This window comes from Jaculus jaculus, chromosome 2, assembly GCF_020740685.1.
Source record: "Jaculus jaculus isolate mJacJac1 chromosome 2, mJacJac1.mat.Y.cur, whole genome shotgun sequence".
NCBI lineage: Eukaryota > Metazoa > Chordata > Mammalia > Rodentia > Dipodidae > Jaculus > Jaculus jaculus.
This window is the reverse complement of record NC_059103.1, coordinates 79231109-79252769: the sequence shown is the minus strand read 5'-3', so window position 1 is coordinate 79252769 and position 21661 is coordinate 79231109. Positions and strand designations below refer to the sequence as shown.

The window sequence follows — 21661 nt, the reverse complement described above, 5'->3', positions numbered from 1 at the left end:
GCAAATGAAAAAAAGATACAGATAAAGAAATAAGGGACATGGTCCCATTTTCCATAGCAACAACAACAACAACAAAATACCTTGGAATAATGTTAACCAAGGAAGTGAAAGATCTATACAATGAAAACATAAAAACACTCAAAAAGAAATTGAGGCAGATTTGAATAAATGGAAAGACCTCCCATGCTCCTGGATAGGCAGACATTACATTGTGAAGATAGCAATCCTGCCAAAGGCAATATACAGATTTAATGCCATTCCAATTAAAACCCCAATGGTGTTCTAAAGCTATATTACAAAGCCATAGTAATAAAAAGAGTATGGTATTGGCATAAAAACAGTAGTATAGACTAATGAAATACACTTGAGGACCCAGATATTGGGTCAAGCAACTATACCTACTTAATATTTGACAAAGGCCCTAACAACATAGGCTGGGAAAAAGACAGAATTTTCGACAAATTGTGCTGGACAAACTGGATAACCATATGAAGGAATTGAAACTTGATCCACACATTTTTCCATTCACTACACTCAAGTACAAATGGATGAAAGACCTCAATATAAGACCAGAAACTCGACTACTACTGGAAGATAATATAGGAAGTACTTTCCATGATATAGGAATAGAAAAAGACTTCCTGAACAAAACCCCAGTCGCTCACAATCCTAAACAGTCACTCAACCATTGGGATCACATGAAGCTGAAGAGTTTCTTTGAAGACAATCATACAATAAGCAAAGCCAATAGATTACCCACAGAATGGGAGAAAATATTTGTGGGTGATCCAACTGACACAGGCCTAATCTCTAGAATCTACAAAGAACTCAAAAATCTAAACAAGTAAAAAGTCAAACACCCCACTCACAAAATGGAGCAAAGAGCTGAATGGGCAGTTCACAGAGGAAGAAATACAAATGGCAAACACACACTTATGAAAATATTCATCATCCCTAATCATCAGGGAAATGCAAATTAAAACAACTATGAGATTCCACCTTACCCCAGTAAGGATAGCAAACATCAAAAAATGAAATGCAAATAAATACTGGTGAGGATGTGGAGAAGTAGGAACACTCATCCACTGTTGGTGGGAATGTAAGATGGCACAACCACTTTGGAAAGCTATATGGAGTCTCTTGATAACTCTGACTATAGGATTCCAACAGACACAGTTATTGCCTTACTGAGCATCTACACTAAAACCTTCAAACCACAGGCCAGAGAGATTTGCTCAACCATGTTTGTAGCAGCTCAATTCATAATAGCTAAGAGCTGGAATCAACCCAGATGTCTATCACTAGAAGAATGGATAACTCAGATGTGGTATCTCTACACAATGGAATTCTATAGAGCAGTAAGAAAAAAATGACACAATGAAATTTTAGGAAAAATGGTTGAATATGGAACAGGTCATTTTCAGTGAACTTACCCAATCACAGAAAAAAAAACAAAAACAAAACAAAACAAACAAAAAAAACACCACATAGTCTCACTCTTTTATAGCCCCTAACCCGAATCTACCCAAGATGCCTTACATACCCAGCAAGCTTCTCCTGGACTAGACAATGGGATGGGTGGGGAGGGATGGGAGGCTATGGGAGCTGGTGGTAAATACAAATCTAGACCCAAATGGCAATGGTACCATAAAATTCTACATCTAAAAGGCAGAACAAATGGCTGAACCTTCACCAGGCCCTTAGAGGGAATACCTAACCCACAAGTCACTGGAGAGGGTATGATGAAGACTGACCTCAATCTTCTACAGCCTCTCTCTCTCTCTTCTCTTTATCTCTTTTATATTAGTTATCTTTTTCTTCCTTCTCTTAGTGGGCACTGACCTATAACTCCCAGTACCAGCATGTGGCTATCATCCACAATTACTTTTGGTCAGAGAGACCTGCAAAGTTTCCTGAAAGAAACTCTCCAAAGTCTAAGTACCTACAGATTCCAACCCAAACTATTCTACCCATCAAAAGTATCCCTTATAATAGATGGTGAAAGAAAAACCTTCCATGACATAACTCAGTTTTACAATTATATGAATACAAATCCAAACCTACAGAGAGTATTTAAGAAAATTCTACACAAAGAAGAAACAAATAACCAAACTCAAATTCCTACGAGAAGCAGATCACAACAACCAAACCCAGAGGAGGCACAAAAATCTTCAAAGCCCATGAAAACACCAACACACATCTACCACCACAATATGGCAGGAATCAAATCAAATCTCACAGTCATTACCCTAAATATTAATGGCCTTAATTCACCCATCAAGAGACACAAGCTAACAGGATGGATCAAAAAATTAGACCCCTAAATCTGTTGCCTTCAAGAAACCCACCTCACCACTAAAGATAGACACCTCCTCAGGGTAAAGGGGTGGAAGACAATATTCCAAGCAAATGGGAATAAGAAACAAGCAGTTGTAGGTATATTAATATTGGATAATATAGACTTCAAACCAAAAATAATCAAAAAAGACAAAGAAGGCCACTTTCTACTTATTAAGGGAATGATCCATCAAGAGGATATTATAATCATAAGTCTGTATGCAGCAAACACAGGGACACCACAGTTCATAAAACAAAACCTACTTGACAATAAAATAGAAATAACCACCAGTATCATAGCTGGGGACTTCAATATAAGAAAGACAGATTTCTGTCAGAGTACTTGATAACCTACCAAAGGTTAGTGGTAAGACTCTACTGATGAAGACACTATGCGGTTGACACGTAAAATGGAATGGCATGGCTGGAAGCTGGTAGAGAGTCAGTCCCCAGACAGTCAGCCTGTATAGTGCCAGAAGGTGCTACATGGGTGAGGGGGGAAATGACAATATCTGTCCAAGCAACTCATGGTCTCACCTACTTAGCAGCAAATAACCTGTCATGATGCTCACACAAGTGCAATATGGCACACAGCCATAGTGGGAAACCAGCTGCTCTTGATTTAGCTAACTGTTCCCCTCAGTGGTATTGGACCCATAGCTGGAGCTTGGAAACAAGTCAGAAACATATCCAAACATAAGCCCACTCTCCACTCCCAAGCAACCAATATGGGCTACAAGAGGGCCTACACCTGTTAAATTCTTTATAAAAAAAAGTAAGGGTTATCTCATTCATCGGGTGCTAACTCTGTGTAGGAGAATCTGCTTCTCTTTTTCAGATAGATGTAGATCCTAAGGGGAGTGCCACCCCATCATACCTCAAAAGGGCCCTGGCTGAAACTAAGAACAATGGGTGAAACAAGCTAGAGTGCTGTTTTCTTGGTGAACTGGGTACCAGCACAAGGGTGAAGGAGATCAACACAGAGAAAAATCAACTCCTACCAAATCAGAGATCCAGAGACCCAGAGGCTCCCAAGACCTCATCACTGAAGCAGACCAAAAATGAACCAACATGGCTCAGGGAAACTTTGTAGTAGAGGGGGCAGAAAGAATGTCAGAGCCACATGTTGGATCATGATATGCAGACATTTATCCTACCCATAACTATGGGCTAAGTGCAGAATGCATGGCCCATATACTTCAACAAGGTGGGTCCAAGGAGAGTGGGTAGGTAATGGAGGAGCCTAATATTGGTACCAAATTGACTGTACTTGCTGAGTACAAAAGTAATTAATAAAAAAATAACCTTTTACAAAAACTGAAGATATTAATAAAATTTACATTTATCATTAAACAAAACACCAAATAACAATACAGAGTGTTCTAAAAGAAGCAAGAGAGAAACAACTTATTACATACAATGGAAATTCTATCAGAATTACCTCAGATTTTTCACTGGAAATCTGAAAGCCAGAAAGACTTGGAAAGGATCACTTCAAAGCCTAAAATAAAAAAAAAAAAATACATAAAAGTAAAAAAAAAAATAATAATAAAACAACTTTGTCTTTCAATGCGATTACTACACCCATTGAAAGTATTCCTTACAATTTATGGGGAAAATAAAAGCTTCCATGATAAAAGCCTCCATAATTAGAGTAGTACAATGCTAAATCTGTAGCAATATAAATATTTCAGGGAGTCCTCCTCAAAGAGTCTAAAAAACTTATACATGGAATATCACAATAACCAAAACTAGAGTAGGTTAGAAAATGTACAAAGCCCAAGAAGCCATCAAACCTCATGCCATCAAACCCTATAAAGCTTCCAATATGGAAGGAGTAAAATCAAACTTCTCAGTTATAGCATTAAGTATCAATGGTCCTAACTACTCATCAAAAGAAACAAATTAACAGGGTGGATGAGAAAAATGGACCCATCCATCTCTTGTCTGAAGAAACCCACTTCATCTCTAAGGATAGATACGTCCTCAAGATTAAAGAATATAAAAATATTTTTATTATTATTATTTTTTAGTTTTTTTGGTTTTTCAAGGTAGGGTCTCACTCTGGTCCAGGCTGACCTGGAATTCACTATGTAGTCTCAGGGTGGCCTTGAATTCATGACGATCCTCCTACCCCTGCCTCCCGAGTGCTGGGATTAAAGGCGTGCGCCACCACGCCCGGCAAAAATATTTTTTAAGTAAATGGACATAAGAAACAAGCAGGTGTGACTATATTAATATCTGACAAAAGAGATTTCAAACAAAATGTAATAACAAAAGGACAAAGAAGGCCACTTTCAATTCATCAAAAGAATAATCAAACAAGGACTTCACAATCATAAATCTATAGGCACGAAACAAAAGTGCACCACATTTAAAAAATTATTTATTTATTTGAGAGCGACAGACACAGAGAGAAAGACAGATAGAGGGAGAGAGAGAGAATGGGCGTGTCAGGGCTTCTAGCCTCTGCAAACGAAGTGGGACCTGGGGAACCGAGCCTCGAACCACGGTCCTTAGGCTTCACAGGCAAGCGCTTAACTTCTAAGCCATCTCTCCAGCCCCACATTTTATATAACAAACATACTTGACAATAAATCAGAAATAATTCTCAATACTATCATCAGAGAAAACTTCAATAGTGTACTATCATCAATAGACAGATAATCCAAGCAGAAAATAAACAGAGAAATAAAAGAACTTGGCAACATAGATCAACTAGACCTAACCATCATCTACAGAATATTTCACCCCAATACTAAAGAATGCACATTATTCTCAGTAGCACTTGGTACCTTCTCCAAAATAGATCATATATTAGGGCATAAAGCATGTCTCCATCAATTCAGGAAAACTGGCATAACTTCCCTGCATTATATTAGACCACAATGCATTAAAGCTAGAAATTAACAAAAGAAACAACATAAATTACACCATCTTCTAGAGATTTAACAACACACTATTAAATAATGATTAGGTCATTAAAGAAATAGACAATAAAATTGTAAAATTTCTGTGGCTAAATGATACTGAAAACATAATATACAAAAATTTATGGGACACAGTGAAAGAAATCTTAAGGGGAAAATTCATAGCACTAAATTCCTTCATAACAAATATTGGAAGATCTCAAATTAATAACCTAACCATCCACATAAAGTCTTGTAAAAACAAGAAAAACCCAACCCTAAGAGGTTCAGATGGAAAACAAATAATGAAGATCAGAGCTGAAATTAATGAATTAGAAACAAAGGAAACAATTAAAACTCACAAATACAAGAACTGTTTCTTTGAAAAAGTAAACAAGATTGATCATCCCCTGGTCAGTTTGATCAAAAAAAAAATGTCTCAAATTAGCAAAACTACAAATCAAAATGGAGAGATCAAACAGACACAAACAAACTTGGTAGAATCAACTGCACATATCTCCAAAACCTCTACTCCACAAAATTGGATTATCTGGAAGATAATTAATGCAAGAATATGGTCTCTACCAATAAACACCCACTAGTTTGGGGGCAAAAGGGGATTACTTCCATCCAAACCTCTCTAAATTAACAATGTTTAGCCTCTTTAACCTATGCTGATCTCACACTCCATTGGGAAATCTGTTTTTCATTCTCAGAAGGCAACGAGAATCAAGATTGACCAAAATCCATCAATAAGACAAGAAAAAAATAGCTGACTTCATGTCAGGAGATGAACAACCCCTCACATAGCAGCTAAGGCCCAGGTGAAACCGCAGAGGAATTCACTAGAAGAACTAGAGAACTGCTTCCATGGAGAGTCTGACAAACTGTGCAAGGGTAATGGAGATAGACACTGAGGATACTCAAAATGTACTAAAGCAAAAATCCAGAAGCTGAGAGCTCAACACTAAAGTTCATTTAAAATACACCCACCATGGCTCAGGGAATTTTGTGAAAGATGGGGTAGAAAGATTGTAAGACCCACAGTGTGGGAGGGGATATCTGGAACCATTACCCAGCCCCTTCCAAAGTGGCTGATAGCTGCTCCCACAACTCCATGGTGAATAACAGCAATGTCACTCAGGGAGGTCCTCATTCGATTGGGGACAGCTAGGAGGGGAATAATGGTACCAACACATGATGTATGCATACAAAGTTATACTTTGTAAATAAAATATAAACTTGTGCATATACAAATGTTGAGGATATATTAAAATTTCAGATAAGTACAAACTTATAAAATTAGAAACTCTACACTACTTAAAACCTATTATGTGGTTGATTTGGGTGTCCTAACTGCCTCATAAAACTTTACCATACCAATTGTATTTCTTTTAATTGACAACTTCTATAACTATAGATAATAATCATGGTAATTCCCACCCTCCCCCACTTTCCCCTTTACAATTCTACTCTCCATCATATGTTTTCCCTTCTCAATCAATTTCTCTTTTATTTTGATGTCATCATCTTTTCCTCCTATTATGATGGTCTTCTGTAGGTAGATGGTCTTCTGTAGTTAGTAGCAGGCACTGTGAGGTCATGAATATCCATGCCATTTTGTGTCTGGAAGAGTGTGTTGTAATGAGTCCTACCCTTACTTTGGCTTTTACATTCTTTCTGCCACCTCTTCCACAATGGATCCTGAGCCTTGGAAGGTGTGATAGAGATGTTTCAATGCTGAGCACACCTCTGACACTACTTTTCAGCACCATGGTGCCTTCTGAGTCATTCCAACATCACCACCATCTGAAAAGAGAAGCTTCTCTAAGTAAAAATGAGAGTAGCATTAATATATGGGTAAGAACATTAGCAGAAGTGCTTACTGGGAAGTTTGCTAGCATAATATATACATTTAGCCAGACACGAGCAGACATTATTCCCCTAGGGCTCATGACTACCTCGTTTTTAGGTTTTGAGTATAAGGCATGTATTCCTTTCCATGGAGCAGGCCTTCATTCCAATTAATGAGCTGTCAGTTTTCCTCTTAACAGACATGCCACTATTGCACTTGTTGACTCATTTGGCCTGACTGGCCAAATTTAAGGTTTGCGGTGTCCACTGTTGAGTATCTCCACTGGTGATTTCTCTCCCATTGAACTGCATGCCACGTGGCTTTTTCTAGCTTTCTGTCATCTGGTCTACATGGAGGAGGTTTTCAGCCCAGCTCCAGCAGGATTTCTTAGTGACCTTGCAGCCCAAGTATGTAGTCTTCAGCAATAGTGTCTTACCATCCATTCCTGCTGGGAAACCAAGAGCCTTGGTAATGCCTTATAATGTTTCGCCTATACTTACAAAAATTAAATAAAAACATAAGATATACATGCTGTCTATGTTTTAGATATGGCTTACAATGTCACCAGACAACTTAAGCTAGACATTAAATGACTGACTTTAAGCTTATGCCATTCTTTAACTAGATCTGCTGTGCCAAAGACAAAAATAATCACAAGTGATTTATATAAATACATTTACTTCAGACTCGTGTAACTATTATCCTGGGTATACAACAACTATATTTAAAAGCCAAAGTCAATGAGATAAAAGAACAATAAAAAATTTGACTCCTGCTTTCAGGACTAGGAGGTCTTAGGAGATGAGAGAGACTAATATGTCCTATATCTCTTATAAGTTACCTGCCTTCTTGACCCGTGAAGTCATTGTGAACCAGAAGTTAGATGTCAGTCAGTGTATAGTCTTCAAAATGAAGGCCACAACTGAAAAATGTCTCAATGCTGAACAAAAAAACAAACAAACAAAAAAAAAAAAAAACAAAAAAACAAGGCCATCATGGTCATCCAAGCAGATGCCACCAAGCCATAAGGCTTCTCCCAGATCCCTAAAATCTGGGAGCAACACATGAGTGCAAGAAATACATATGTACTAGGAAAGGTTGGGGGGGGGGGCATTCTTCCTTTCCCTTGGCCAAAGACTTATTGAGTGGATAGGGGTGAAGCCTTGGTCTGAACCTCCAAAACCCTGGCCACTTAAAAAGTATAGCCCTGATGGGTGGAAAGGTGTGTGCTGCCACATAGATGTTTAGGTCACTCCCCAGAGGAGAGGTAAACGACACCCTCCGTCTTCCCGATCTTTTTGCTATTGACGGTGACTTCCTACCCTTTATTTTGTCCTATCCTACACTTCAGATTTCTATTTTGGGTTGAACTTGCTTTTTTTCATATTGAAAAGATGACATTGCCCCAAGAGCCAAAAATAAATGGTAATTGACAAAAAAAAAAAAAAAAGAAATACATATGTAAGTCAGGTGTGGTGGTGTATACCTTTAATCCTCACACTCATGAGGCTGAGGTAGGAGTATTACCATGAGTTTGAAGCAACCCTTCCATTACATAGTGAATTCCAGGTCAGCCTAGGCTAGAGCAAGACCCTATTTTGAAACCACACCTCTCCCAAAAATACGTATGTAATTAATTTTTTAATAATTAATTTTATTTTTATTGATTTGAAAGAGTGAGAAAGGCATATAGAGAATGGGCATGCCAGGGCCTTCAGCCACTGCAAACTCTAGACACATGTGTCACCTTAAGCATCTGGCTTGTGTGGATCCTAAGGAATTGAACCTGGGTTCTTTGTCTTTGTAGACAAGCAGTTTAACCACTAACACATATCTCCAGCCCATATGTAATTAAATTTTGGTTACCTACTTAGTCTTGAATACCAAACAAGAGAGTATAGCAAAAATTAATAATGTGAACAATGGTTTGGGCTTAGAGGCTTCTATGATGAACTCTTAATTTAGGTGTATATTTATGTTGGTCATAAGTTTAGAACTCATCATACAAAGTTCTTACCTACTTATGACAGCTCCCAACAGGTTAAAATTCTTTTCTACTGTCTTGATAACAAATGAATTCTTACTTATTTATCTTACTATTTATATTTCATTGATGTTACCTCAGGTTGCACATTAAAAATGTAGTGCACAGAGATGGTGATGAGACATTAGACACAAGCTTAGGGGTTTAATTCTGGCATCCTCCATAAACTCATGCATCCTGAATGTTTGGTCCCCAGCTGCTGGCAATTTTGGAGGCACAGTTATTCTGGACAAAGTGTTTTGTTGAGGGCAAGCTCAGGGGTGTTATAGTTAGCTCTCCTTTGCCAGAGTTTAGTTCTTTCTCCTGCTACAGTTTTTGAGCTGCTGTGGCAGAGGAGATGTCCAATTTCTGCTCATACCATGCTTTCCCCTGCCATCATGAATCTCCCTCCAGAGCCTTTAAGCCAAAAGATACCCTTTTCTACCTATCAGTTCATTTTGGTCAGGAGTTTTGTCCAAGCAAATAGAAGTTACTGCAACAATAAGACAAAGCAAAAATGCCTGTCTATCTTAGGACTTTAGACTTTAGTCAGCTTTCCTCTAAAAGAAATTTAACTGCCACACCCAGTCACCTTATTCAATTTTAAAAAGTGAATCATAACTTAATCACTTCCCAAATAGCATTTGGGGGTTAACTCTTGGGAGCTAGGCATAGTAATTTTCATTCAAATGCAGTCTATTAGACACACAAGACCAAAAGAACATAGAGGCCAAGCTGACCTGCAAAGTTGAAGTGGATTACAGAAGGTGCAGGCTTAGAATCCTGCTGTGCTTCACTTCAACCTGAAGAAACAAGATTTCTCTGCCACCCATCTCCTACATGATTTTCAGGTCTTAACTCTTCAGAGGGGAATGTTGTGGAGAGGTAGAAATTAGGCTAAGAGGCCATTGAAAGGAATACTGCCACCTTCCTGGTATCACTGTAAAGGGAAGGCAAACTACCTCCCCACATGAGGAATAAAGTCCTTTGGTCATAGAGGTCACTCTAGGTAGCTCATCCTGTCATGACACCACCTCTAACATTTAGATATGCTAAACAGATGGAGGAATAGTTATCTCTTTAATGAAATTATACATAGCACCCTTCCCAACTATTCCTTCCTTTGGTTCAGATGCTCACAGACTCTCACTTCAGAGGCTGCATGCTTTTCTGAATTCTAACTTCAAAAGTTATATTTTTCTTTTGGTTTCCTTTCATTTTCTTCTTTGAATGCCAACAAAAATTCTAAGCATGTTTTCTCTGAGATTTTGGAGCTTTTTCAACCTTGTGTTTCGAGCCCTAATCCCTAATGTGGCTACTCCCCACTTTCTTATGGGAAGCATTCCCACTTTTGGAAGTCTTTTGTTCTTCTATATTTTCTTTAATAAAGTCTACTTTTAACCTTCCTTGACACCTTGCCTACGTTCCTTAGTTGTTCTTTGTAATTTGCCATTAAATTTAGATAGAGGCACTATCACTTTCAAAATTCTGCAACAGAAATGTAAGTCACAAAAAACTCTTTCCTTCCCTAAGGTGCTTCTGGTTGTGTACTGTCACAGAACTGTGACTACTGGTATACTGAGAGTAATTCACTGATACAAGGTTAGTGTAAGAATGTGAAAGGAAGTTACATATTCCGTTAGAAAAAGGTATTAATGACTAATATAACAATCTTTAAAAGCTTAATACTCTCTGGTTAAAGTATAAATACAGTGGGATTTTAAATACTGGATGATATTATATATAAATGTTGTTTGAATCCAACTTGGATTTCAGGATAAATATTAAAGGTGGTATACAACTTTAATCCCGGAACTCAACTGGCCAAGGTAGGAATATCACCATGAGTTTAAGGCCATTCTGGGATGTAGAGTGAGTTCCATGTCAGTCAGGTCTACAGTGAGATCCTCCTTCAAAAAACAAAAGACCACAATAAACATAAAATTAGTTAATGATAAGTAGGGGCACATGTACAGCTTTCTTCCTTCACCAACAAAGCCTGTTGGTCATCTAGACAAGTGAACACCTCTCATTTGAAATGTCATGTGGGAGAAAATTGCTATCCTCTTAATAGGAAAACATATTTTTTGTCACTTAGAAGCCCTTCACTCTGTGTAATTGTTTATAGCTCCAAACTGTAAAGGGCCCCTGCTGAAACTAAGAGAAATTGGCGAAACAAGCAAGGGTGATGTTTTCCTGATGAACCAGATACCAGCACAAGGGGGAAGGAGACCAACACAGAGAAAAATCAACTCCTACTAAATCAGAGAGCCAGAGCCTCAGAGGCCCCCAACACCTCATCACCGAAGCAGACCACAAATGAACCCAACATGGCTCAGAGAAATTTTGCTGAAGAGGGGGTGGGAAGAATGTCAGAGCCACATGTTGGGTCATGATATGCAGAGACATTTATCTTACCCATAACTGTGGGCTAATTCTACGATGCACGACCCATATACCTCAACAAGGAGGGGCCAATGGGGAAGAGGTAGGTCATGGATGAGCCTAATAATGGTACCAAACTGACTGTATTTGCTGAATACCAAACTAACTAATAAAATAAAAATAAATATGAATATTAAAAAGAAAAAGGAAGAAAGCTTATCCTTCATCCAGGGCCAAAAGCTTGTAGCCTCTGACCAGGATGTAGTTACTTTTTTTTAATTACTTTTTTGTTTTATTTTTATTTTGTGTAGTTACTGTACTACTAATAGGGCAAAACAAAATCTCAGTTATATCTAGCTGCCTTTCTTTCTTAAGGTATTTTAAATCCAGTGGAAGGGTAATGTGTTGTTTCCCTTTATAATAATTACTAGGAAAACAGGAGCTGGAGGCTTTCTTTCCAAGACTACTGAACCTTTTCATGTCTGCCTACCTACAACAATAAGGTATATGCAAAATGGCATAAATATCTGAAAGTGTGGACAGGAGGATGTGTAGTCATGTGATAGACCTTACATTGTAAGAGTTTTGTCTTTAATATCAGCACTTTGGAGGCAGAGGTAGGAAGATCACTATGAGTTCAAAGCCACCCTGAGACCACATAGTGAATTCCAGGTCAGCCTGAGCTAGAAACCTTGAAAATAACAAAAGAAAGAAAAATAACTTGATATGTGTTTGTGATCCTCATAGTAACCACAAATCATAAAAAAAAAACATATAATTGATGTACTAAAATGAAAAGAACTGGCTGGAAATATGTCTCAGCTGTTAAAGACACTTCCTTGCAAATCTTGTTTGTCCCAGGTTCAATACACAAGCCACTCACCTAAACTAGATTCAAAAAGAGGTACAAAAGGCTACCACTTGTTTGAAGTGGCAAGAGACCCTGGAACTCCCATATAACCCTCACACTTAAATAAATTACACAAATAAATTTTAAAATGCAAGTAGGGAATCATAACATACTGTTAACATTACAGAAAAATATATATGAATACAGTAAGAAAAGTATAAGTTTTCAAGAGAAATATTTGTACTCCCTTCTCCAAAAATAATGGGCAAATGATCATCAAAGTTTGAGTTTTTAAAAGATAAACAAATCAGTAAATACTTATCTGACAAATTAATGAAGAAAACAAAACAAAATGACTTTAAAATGACTTCAGAGATAAAAAGTTAATAATACAACTGATATCATTTAAAGAGTAATGATTATAACAAGATACATGAACAATAATTAAGACAGAATATTCTAAGAAATTATACACTAAAAGATTAAAAACCTGTAAAATGGACCAACTCCTAGAACCAAACAATAAACTAAGATTGAGATATGGAATTTTAGAAATAATATACTGTAAATTATGGAACAAATCAATAATAACCCAATCTTTAAAAAAAAAAAAAAAAGCTCAAGACCTGGTGGCTTTGCTGTTAAATTCTACAAAACACCCGAAGAGCTAAGATTAATATTGTTGTTAAGCTAAAAAAGTTAAAAAATGGGGTATTCCTTTAAACTCTTCATATGTGGTCAACATGACTCTGATACCAAAGCCAAACCATGACACCACACAAAGTGATAGCTTGATGAACATGCTTACAAAATCCCCAACAAATAAAACAACCTGAATTTACAGAACATTGAGCAGTTACACATCTTTCGCAGGTGACATTCATCCTAAGATTCTGCCATGTACATCATATGCAAGTAAATCAGCATGATACAACACAGTGAAAGAAGGAGGGACGAACCAAATAATTCTTTGAATTGAAAGAGGAAAAATATTAGGTGGCAAATTTCTATATGGCCTTATGACCAAATTCTGCATAAGTTAGGTATAGAACATAAACACAAACAATAGAGAAAAGTGAAAAGATCTTTTTCCTCTGATTCCAAACAAGAAGTGCATGCTTACAGGAGGAAACTTCGACCATAGTAACTAGGCAACAAGGTGCTGAGAGCATTGACATGGTAGAGGAAAGGATTACAAGTTCTCTGTTTTCAGATGACATGCTGTTATACATAGGAGATCCAAGTGCATGGGAGGACTCGTGGGTACGTACACATGCATGCACAATCACCTCTCACACACACATGCAAAAATAAATGCTGACATATTAAGTGCCAAGAGCTTAATCATAATTTAAAATCAGCACACATTGAGAGTCAGAATGACAGTAACTAAATCCAAAAACAGAAATGAGAATTAAATTAATACACTCTTGGTGATATTATGGTCATTATGAAATCTAAGGCAGGGGGATTATGAAGTTGAGATCAGTTGATGCTAAGTGGAAAGATTTTGTATCGAAACAAAGACATGGAGGGAAGAAGTCAAGTGAGAAAAGAAATTGTAACAAAGAAAAAGGTGTGGAGAGTCCCCAAACCATTTTGTGTAGTTTTACTGTGAAATATCATCATACAACTCATGTGTTTGTGATTAAGCTTCATATTACCAGCTGGTGGCAATTGGGGCCATGGAGCCTTGCTAGAGGAGGTATGCCCCTGGAAGAGGACCTTGAGGTATTTTAGACCAACTTGTCACCTCACTCTTCTTGTCTCTCCCTTCTGCTTGTATGATCCATGGTTTTCTCCACCATGATTAGCTTCCCCTTGAAATTGTAGTACTGAAATAAACCCTTAACTCCCATAAACTGATTCTGGTTGGGCATTTTGTCCTAGCAATGAGAAGACCACTGCAACATCATTAAACTAGGAAACTAGACCTAACATATGAACAAATAATCTCAACAAGGTACAGAAATAAATAGAATAAAAAGATATGTATTGCTATTCTTTTGGAAGAATTGCTCATAATAGCCAAGAAATGGAGACAACCTGAGTTCATCAACAGATGAACAGAAAAACTAAAGTTTCAAGGGCTTGCTTTTATTTGGTATCTCAAAATGTTTGTCTCATGCAGGTAGAGAATAGAATAATGTTTACTAGAAGCTGGAGAGGATGGGTGTAGTATTTGGTAAGATATTGACCACATGTTTCATATATCTAGTGATATGGAAGGAGGAAATGCAAGCGATCCATTAGACATCATTGAAACTATGGTCAACTGTAGTTTTAGGAAATGTCATGAGAGTGGTGGTAAGTATTCTCAAAACAAAAAATATGTCTGTTAGGCCATTCACTTGTTGATTAACTAGGGTTAACCCTTCTAATCTCTACATGTGTTGCAATATATTACATATATTATACATTCTATAGAATGATAAATAGGTGCTAATATATGCAATTCCCTGAAAGAAAAACATAACATGACTATGGTCATCTGTTAGTTAAAATTAAATTTAGTAATTTTGTATTCTATATCAGTGGTTCTAATTTTTGGGTTAAAACATGTATAAATCTTTTTCATTTCATCATAAAATATTTGACTTTTTATTTTATTTTTGATTATTTGAGAGAGATAGATAGACAGAGAGAGAGAATTGTCTTACCAGGGCATTCAGACTGTGCAGACAAACTCCAGATGCTTGTACTACCTTGTGCATCTGGCTTACATGGGTCCTGGGGAATCAAATATGGGTCCTTTGGCTTTAGGCAGGCACCTTAACTGGTAGCCCATCTCTCCAGACTTTTTAATTTTTATTTATTTGAGAGACAGACAACAAGAGAGAGAGAGAGAGCAAGAGAGAGAGAGATTAAGCAGAGAGTGAGATATTTGATTTTTTTTCAATTACTCTTTTAAAATTAGTTTTTCTTATATTGCTATTAAAGTATAAAATTTGATCATGTTCCCTGAGGACTAACTCCTTGGTCTGACCAATTGTAATCAGGGAAGGGTACCCAGAGTAAGGTTCAAGATCATTACTGAAGAAATCTCACACCCTAACTTATGTGCCTCAAGCAAAAACACAGATAATATTTCTGTCAGGTCCTCACTTGTAAATTGCCAGCTTCTAGCTACCAAAGAACTTGCTTCAAATTTACTGGGTAGTAGGAAAAGAATAACTGATCTTAACCATATAAAGGCAACACATAGCAATAATTCTAGTGAAGTTACTGATGATTCTCCTCATGTTATTTTCTATTTTATGCTTGTTTCTTTCTTTGTTCTGAATAAAACAGGAAGCTAAAGTTATATGATTGCTTTGGTTATCCTGTATTTGTATTTAATGAAAAAGATAATGCAGAAGATACAATATTTTATATTACCTATGTAATTTTATTTAAGCACAAAGTATTCTATTCAAAATTGTCCATCTTCAATGTACATGAAACTTTGATTAATTTTTTGTGGTATTGAATTGAAATAAGCCAAACTTGGCTTTAGAAAGCCCCTAGTTCATTTGAGTTTCAATAACATAATACAAAGGTGTTATTGTGAACTATTTTCTGTTTCCTTATGAATATATAAGTCCAGTAATTTGTTAAGCAAATTATTTCATTTATATTAACAAAAATATGCTAAAGCAAGAACTAACCAAGATAATTATTGAGTTGGACTTGAAAATTAGTCTATTACTTAATAGCATTTTAAAATTATTTTAACCCTGTTAATATGGAACTGTATTTCCAAGGCTTTATTTAGATAATTAATTTTTAGGAGTTTTAATTTAGAATTAAAAAAATTGGCTTCAATATAAACTTGAAGTCAGTATAATCATTAAAACTGTCAATGCATGATATCACATATATACTCAATTTCTTTTTATATCTTCAGTACCTTTCATATAATTTACTATTTGTATTTTATTTTTAAAATAATAATAATAATATAATATAATAATAATAGGTTTTAAAACTGGGGAGATAGCGTATCTATTCACCAGTACCCAGATAAAGCCAGATACACAAAGTGTCACATGCAGCTTGAATTCATTTTCAGGGCAAGAGGCTCTGGCATACCCATTATCATTTCCACCCTTACTTTTTCAAATAAATAAATAAAAATATTTCCAAAAAATTGATATTAAACAATGGTGATATATTTTTTTTAATTAAATTAATACATACTTGTGGCTGAGTGAGGAGGTCATAGGCCATTGGTTGAGATTCAGGGTCACTGACAATAGAAAACTATGTGCATCTTAAAGTGTAGCTTCTTCATTTCTAGCTACCCATACTCCATGGGTGACCATTTTGGCCATTTGTTTGTATATCTTTTAAAACATATTTTTAAAATATACACATATGCATGTATCAAAACTATATTTAACCAGCTGGGCATGGTGGTGTATGCCTTTAATCCCAGCACTCGGAAGGCAGAGGTAGGAGGATTGCCATGAGTTCAAGGCCACCCTGAGAATATAGAGTGAATTCATAGATCAGACTGGGCTAGAGTGAGACCCTACCTTGAAAAAACAAAAAGCATATTTAACCAATGCTAATATTTCTTGTGAAACTTGTACATTTTATTTCCTTTTACAATTACCCCACCATCTTACCATATATCCTAAAACTAAATTCTATGTAATATGGTTAATAAATGTGTGACTTTGGTAAAGCTGTATCTCTACACTTTAGTTTTCCCACATTTAATGATAGAAATTGTTCTGGGATCAGTTATTATGGAAAATATTTACCCTATTGGAAGGACAGTATTAGTACTATTCTTTCCTGTTGGTATTTTAGAGTATTTAGTGTTTGTTTTTACCCCAAGAATGTTCTGTTATGATTACCATATTAGTGGCTCCAGATAATGCGGATTTCAGAAATTTTATGACAGTGTTTCTTGTTTTCTAAAGGTTCCACATCTTCAATTTAAGATTGAAATTATGTTGATATGTATATTTAATATATAATAATGTAAATCATATTTAAATTCATATTTTACCTCAATTTCATAGTCTGTCAATCTATGAAACTTAGACATGTGAAGACTAACAGCAACTGAGGTTGCAATATAACAACCTAGATACACTGATTTACAACAAAATCTCATATTTAAGCCAACTCTGTGATATAATTTAAAATCCTCTTAATTTTAATAGTATTGTCATCAAATTAATCTTTCAGTACCTGTTTATAATCCATTTTGTAAGGTGATAGAAAATTATTGCGCTTTAAACATTGTGCATATATCTAGCAAAGAACTGAATTGTTTGAAAACTTAATAGGCCCTTGTTTGAGATGACATATTACACAATGGGTAGATAATTCTAGGTTTTGAGGATGAGAGTAAACATTTCTGCAAGAAAATAGCATCAATTCAATCAAAGAGAAAGCCACAGAGGGAAACACAAAGGGAAAACACAAAATAGAAAGAATGTCACCACCTTAGTTCTTGACAACTTTATCAATGTCACTGACAACTCTTGAAGTGAACATTTGAATTAAATTACATTTTCTCAAATGTCCAAACATCATTCTAGCTTCATATAAATATATATATATGAAAGTTTATTCATTCATATATATATATATATATATATATATATATATATATATATATAACTTTATTTCATGTTTTACTTATTTAAAAATATTTCTAATTTATCTATAAAAATAAATTGTTCACAAAAACATGAACAAGTGGAGCACTTTTAGGTACTGAATGAGAGATGTAGTCCAACACTGCTTTATGGTCTCTGGTTTTCAAAAGTGCAGAGAGTATTCCGAACTGATTTTAGCATAAGGAACTTTACCTTAAGTGAAGAGGGGTTATAGACAAGCATAAGAGCAAGGAAACATAATAAAAATAAAATATAATAAGTAAATTTAGTTAAGGTTCATATATTGAACAGATAAAATGACAAAAATGAAAGAAATTATTTTGCTTTGTTGCACAGGGCAGAAGAAAACAGCATTTCCATGGCAACTAGACAAGGAATGGTTAACTGATGTTCAACCATAAATCCAATTCAGCTGTGTCAGGAAGATAAGGAGTAGGAAAATTCTGAGTAAGACAGGAAACAGTCAAAACATTAACTTGAGAGCTTGGGAAATAGAAAGTTCATGGATACTTGTTAGGATAAAAAAATAAAAATACAGTAGTAAGCGAATTTGTCAGTTACATTAACACATTTGCAAAACAGAGTGCTTTCTTTAAAAGATAAAGACAAAATGTCCATTATTTCACTGTAAGAAGATTACTGTGAGATTATTAATTTACTCATATATAATTTTATAAAATAAATCATATATCAAAGAAGCACCAGTAAAATTTGAAGTCATAGCTACTGTTTAGATATTTGTTCAGTAAACTTCACTTGAAAAGTATCAGGTGAAAATAAACCTGGCAAAACAGTGGAACCCAAGGTTTTACAAACTTTGCATATCAAGAGTGAATAAGTAAACAGAAGTAATAAAAGTAAATTTTTAAGCTTAGTTTTTTTTTCAGATAATCTTTATTAGGCTGGAGAGATGGTTTAAGGTGCTTGCTTGCAAAGCCTATCCCAGTACCCATGTAAGTAAAGTCAGACGCACAAAGGGACACATGCCTGTAGTTCATGTGCAGTGGCAGGAGATCCTGGAGTGCTCATGTTCTGTTTGTCTCTTATCTCTCTTTCTCTTAATCACTCTCTAATAAATGAAAAATATTAAAAAATATCCTTTATGCTGGGAGTGGTGGCACACGCCTTTAATCCCAGCCCTTGGGAGGCAGAGGTAGGAAGATCATCGTGAGTTCAAGGCCACTCTGAGACTATATAATGAATTAGAGGTTACCCTGAGCTAGAGTGAGACCCTACCTTGACAAACAAAAAAAGAAAAAAATAATAAAAAAAAATATTCTTTATAATGAAAAAGCAATTTAAGATAATTAGGTTCAATTAAAAAATAATTCAGCCGGGCGTGGTGGCACACGCCTTTAATCCCAGCACTCAGGAAGCAGAGGTAGGAGGATCTCAGTGAGTTCAAGGCCACCCTGAGACTACATAGTGAATTCCAGGTCAGTCTGGACTAGTGTGAGACCCTACCTCGAAAAACAAAAAAAAATAAAAATAAATTTTTAAAAATAATTCATGGGCTGGAGTGATGGCTTAGTGGTTTTGTGCTTGCCTGTGAAGCCTAAGGACCCTAGTTCAAGACTCAATTCCCCAGGACCCACATAAGCCAAATGCACAAAGGAGTGTACACTTCTGGAGTTCATTTGCAATGGCTGGTGTCCCTGGCATGCCCATTCTCTCTCTCTCTTTCTATCTGCCTCTTTCTTTGTAGCTCTCAAATTAATAAATAAAAATAAAGAAAAAAAATTAAATGATAATTCATTGCTTTATTTGCCAATAAAAAATTTTAAGGTCTATAAAAATATATCTTCTTTTTAAATATGTACACGTTTGAGAATTTCAGACCTTCAACATTTATTTTATTTAATAGTTTCTTTTTTCACCTAAGTGACCATCTCAAAGGTAAAATTCTGTACACACAGTATTTCTAGGTCACAGTAGCAAGCAAATGAAACACATGTGGTACAGGACGGTTTTCCCAGCATTATGGGTCAGAGTGAGCAGGTTGCAGCCAGGTCTGCCAGGATGATTTATCCACTCAGATAAAAGAGCTGATAGGGCGACCTGCCTCAAATCCATCTTCATGTCAAGCCCTTCCCATCATAGTAATGAAACATTAAAATAACCTACTGCGTGTGAGTATATGTGACCTCTAACCTTCACATTATCTGGGGTTAAATTATAATTATCATTACCCTCCTACTTACCTGTAATCCTCTCTTCTAATGATTCCTTAAGCCCTCTTATCCTTTGCTGCCAACCCTTTTTACAAATGTATTCTTTAGTCAGCATCTTTATAGTGTTCAGTGTTCTGCTTCCTCTCATTACTGCCGTCAATGTGCAATGTCTGCTCTGATACAGATAGAGCCTAGGAAGTACACATGCACAGAAAACAAAGTTCACTATTTTCTTTCACTGAGATCTCTCAGGAAGTATTTTAGGGCAATAGATATCTCCCTGCAAATTCTTCTTACATCTTGTATGTATTTCATATTTAGAAACTTTCTGCTTTACTTTTAAATTCATAATCCTATTTTTAAATGCGAATGCACTTTAAGAGTTATAAGTTATTAACTTTTTCTAAGCATGGTAATTTAGCTCTTAACATGTTGCTAGTCTATATAACTTTGAGTATAGAATGTATTTTTGTCCTCAAATTTATTTTCTAGTTTATGTTAGTTAGCAGAACATCATTTATGCTGGTAAATCTACCATTACAATATAGTTAACAGTGAGGTAAAGAATATTTGTATATAAAAGTTTTTGTTATTTGATGGGGCTATGGGTTTATGTTAATATTAGAGTGCATGCCTAGCATTCATGAGCTAATGCAACTCATATCCATCAACACAGAAATCAAATAAACAAACAAATACATTCATTTATAGCAATCAATGAACCAAAAGAAAAAAATTGAAAGTTATCAAGGTATTTTAATTCTCAATTCTTCACTATATTACAGTAACAAGATGTATAATTTATTATTACCTTAATACTTAAGTTATAGGGGCTAATTGGATGGCTATGTGGATAGTAACCTTGCCTCAATTAGTAAAGTGGTCCTCCCCAGGTTCCCTCAGGCCAGCTCTGTTCAGACCAGTTCCTGGGAGAATGAAGTTCGTGTACAAAGAGGAGCATCCGTTTGAGAAGTGCCGCTCAGAAGGTGAAAAGATCCTAAAGAAATACTCAGACCAGGTCCCTGTGATGGCATAAAAGGCTGTCAAACCTCCGATAGGAGATGTGGACAAGGAGAAATACCTGGTATCTTCTGATCTCACAGTTTGTCAGTTCTACTTCTTGATTTGAAAGCGAATTCATCTAGGAGATAAGGATGACTCATTTATCTTTGACAACAATGTCATTCCACCCTCCAGTGACACCATGGGTCAGCTAACCCAGGAGCACCACAAAGAAGACTTCTTTCTTTACTTTGACTACTGTGAGGAAAGTGTCTACAGTCTGTGAGGCTGCTGTTCCTGAGGTGGGCTGGGTGTTGCCATCTGATTGTGCAAAGAAAAGTGATGCCCTTCCTTGACCTCCACCTCCTTTCTCCAGGCTCAAGCACTTCAGGACTCTTATTGAGGCTTTTTCTCCTGCCCCTCTTAGCAAGACTGGTAATGGTAGTCATGGCCTCTTGTATCTCTCCTTTTCCCTTTCTTCCTCCTTTGTCCTCCATTCTCACTCTGCTTT

The 21661-nt window shown here is 36.1% G+C and overlaps 1 pseudogene; it reads left to right on the top strand.

Moving 5' to 3' along the window:
• The first annotated feature begins 21082 nt into the window (after positions 1-21082).
• Positions 21083-21436, top strand: LOC101613551 (annotated as a pseudogene).
• The last annotated feature ends 225 nt before the right edge of the window (positions 21437-21661 follow it).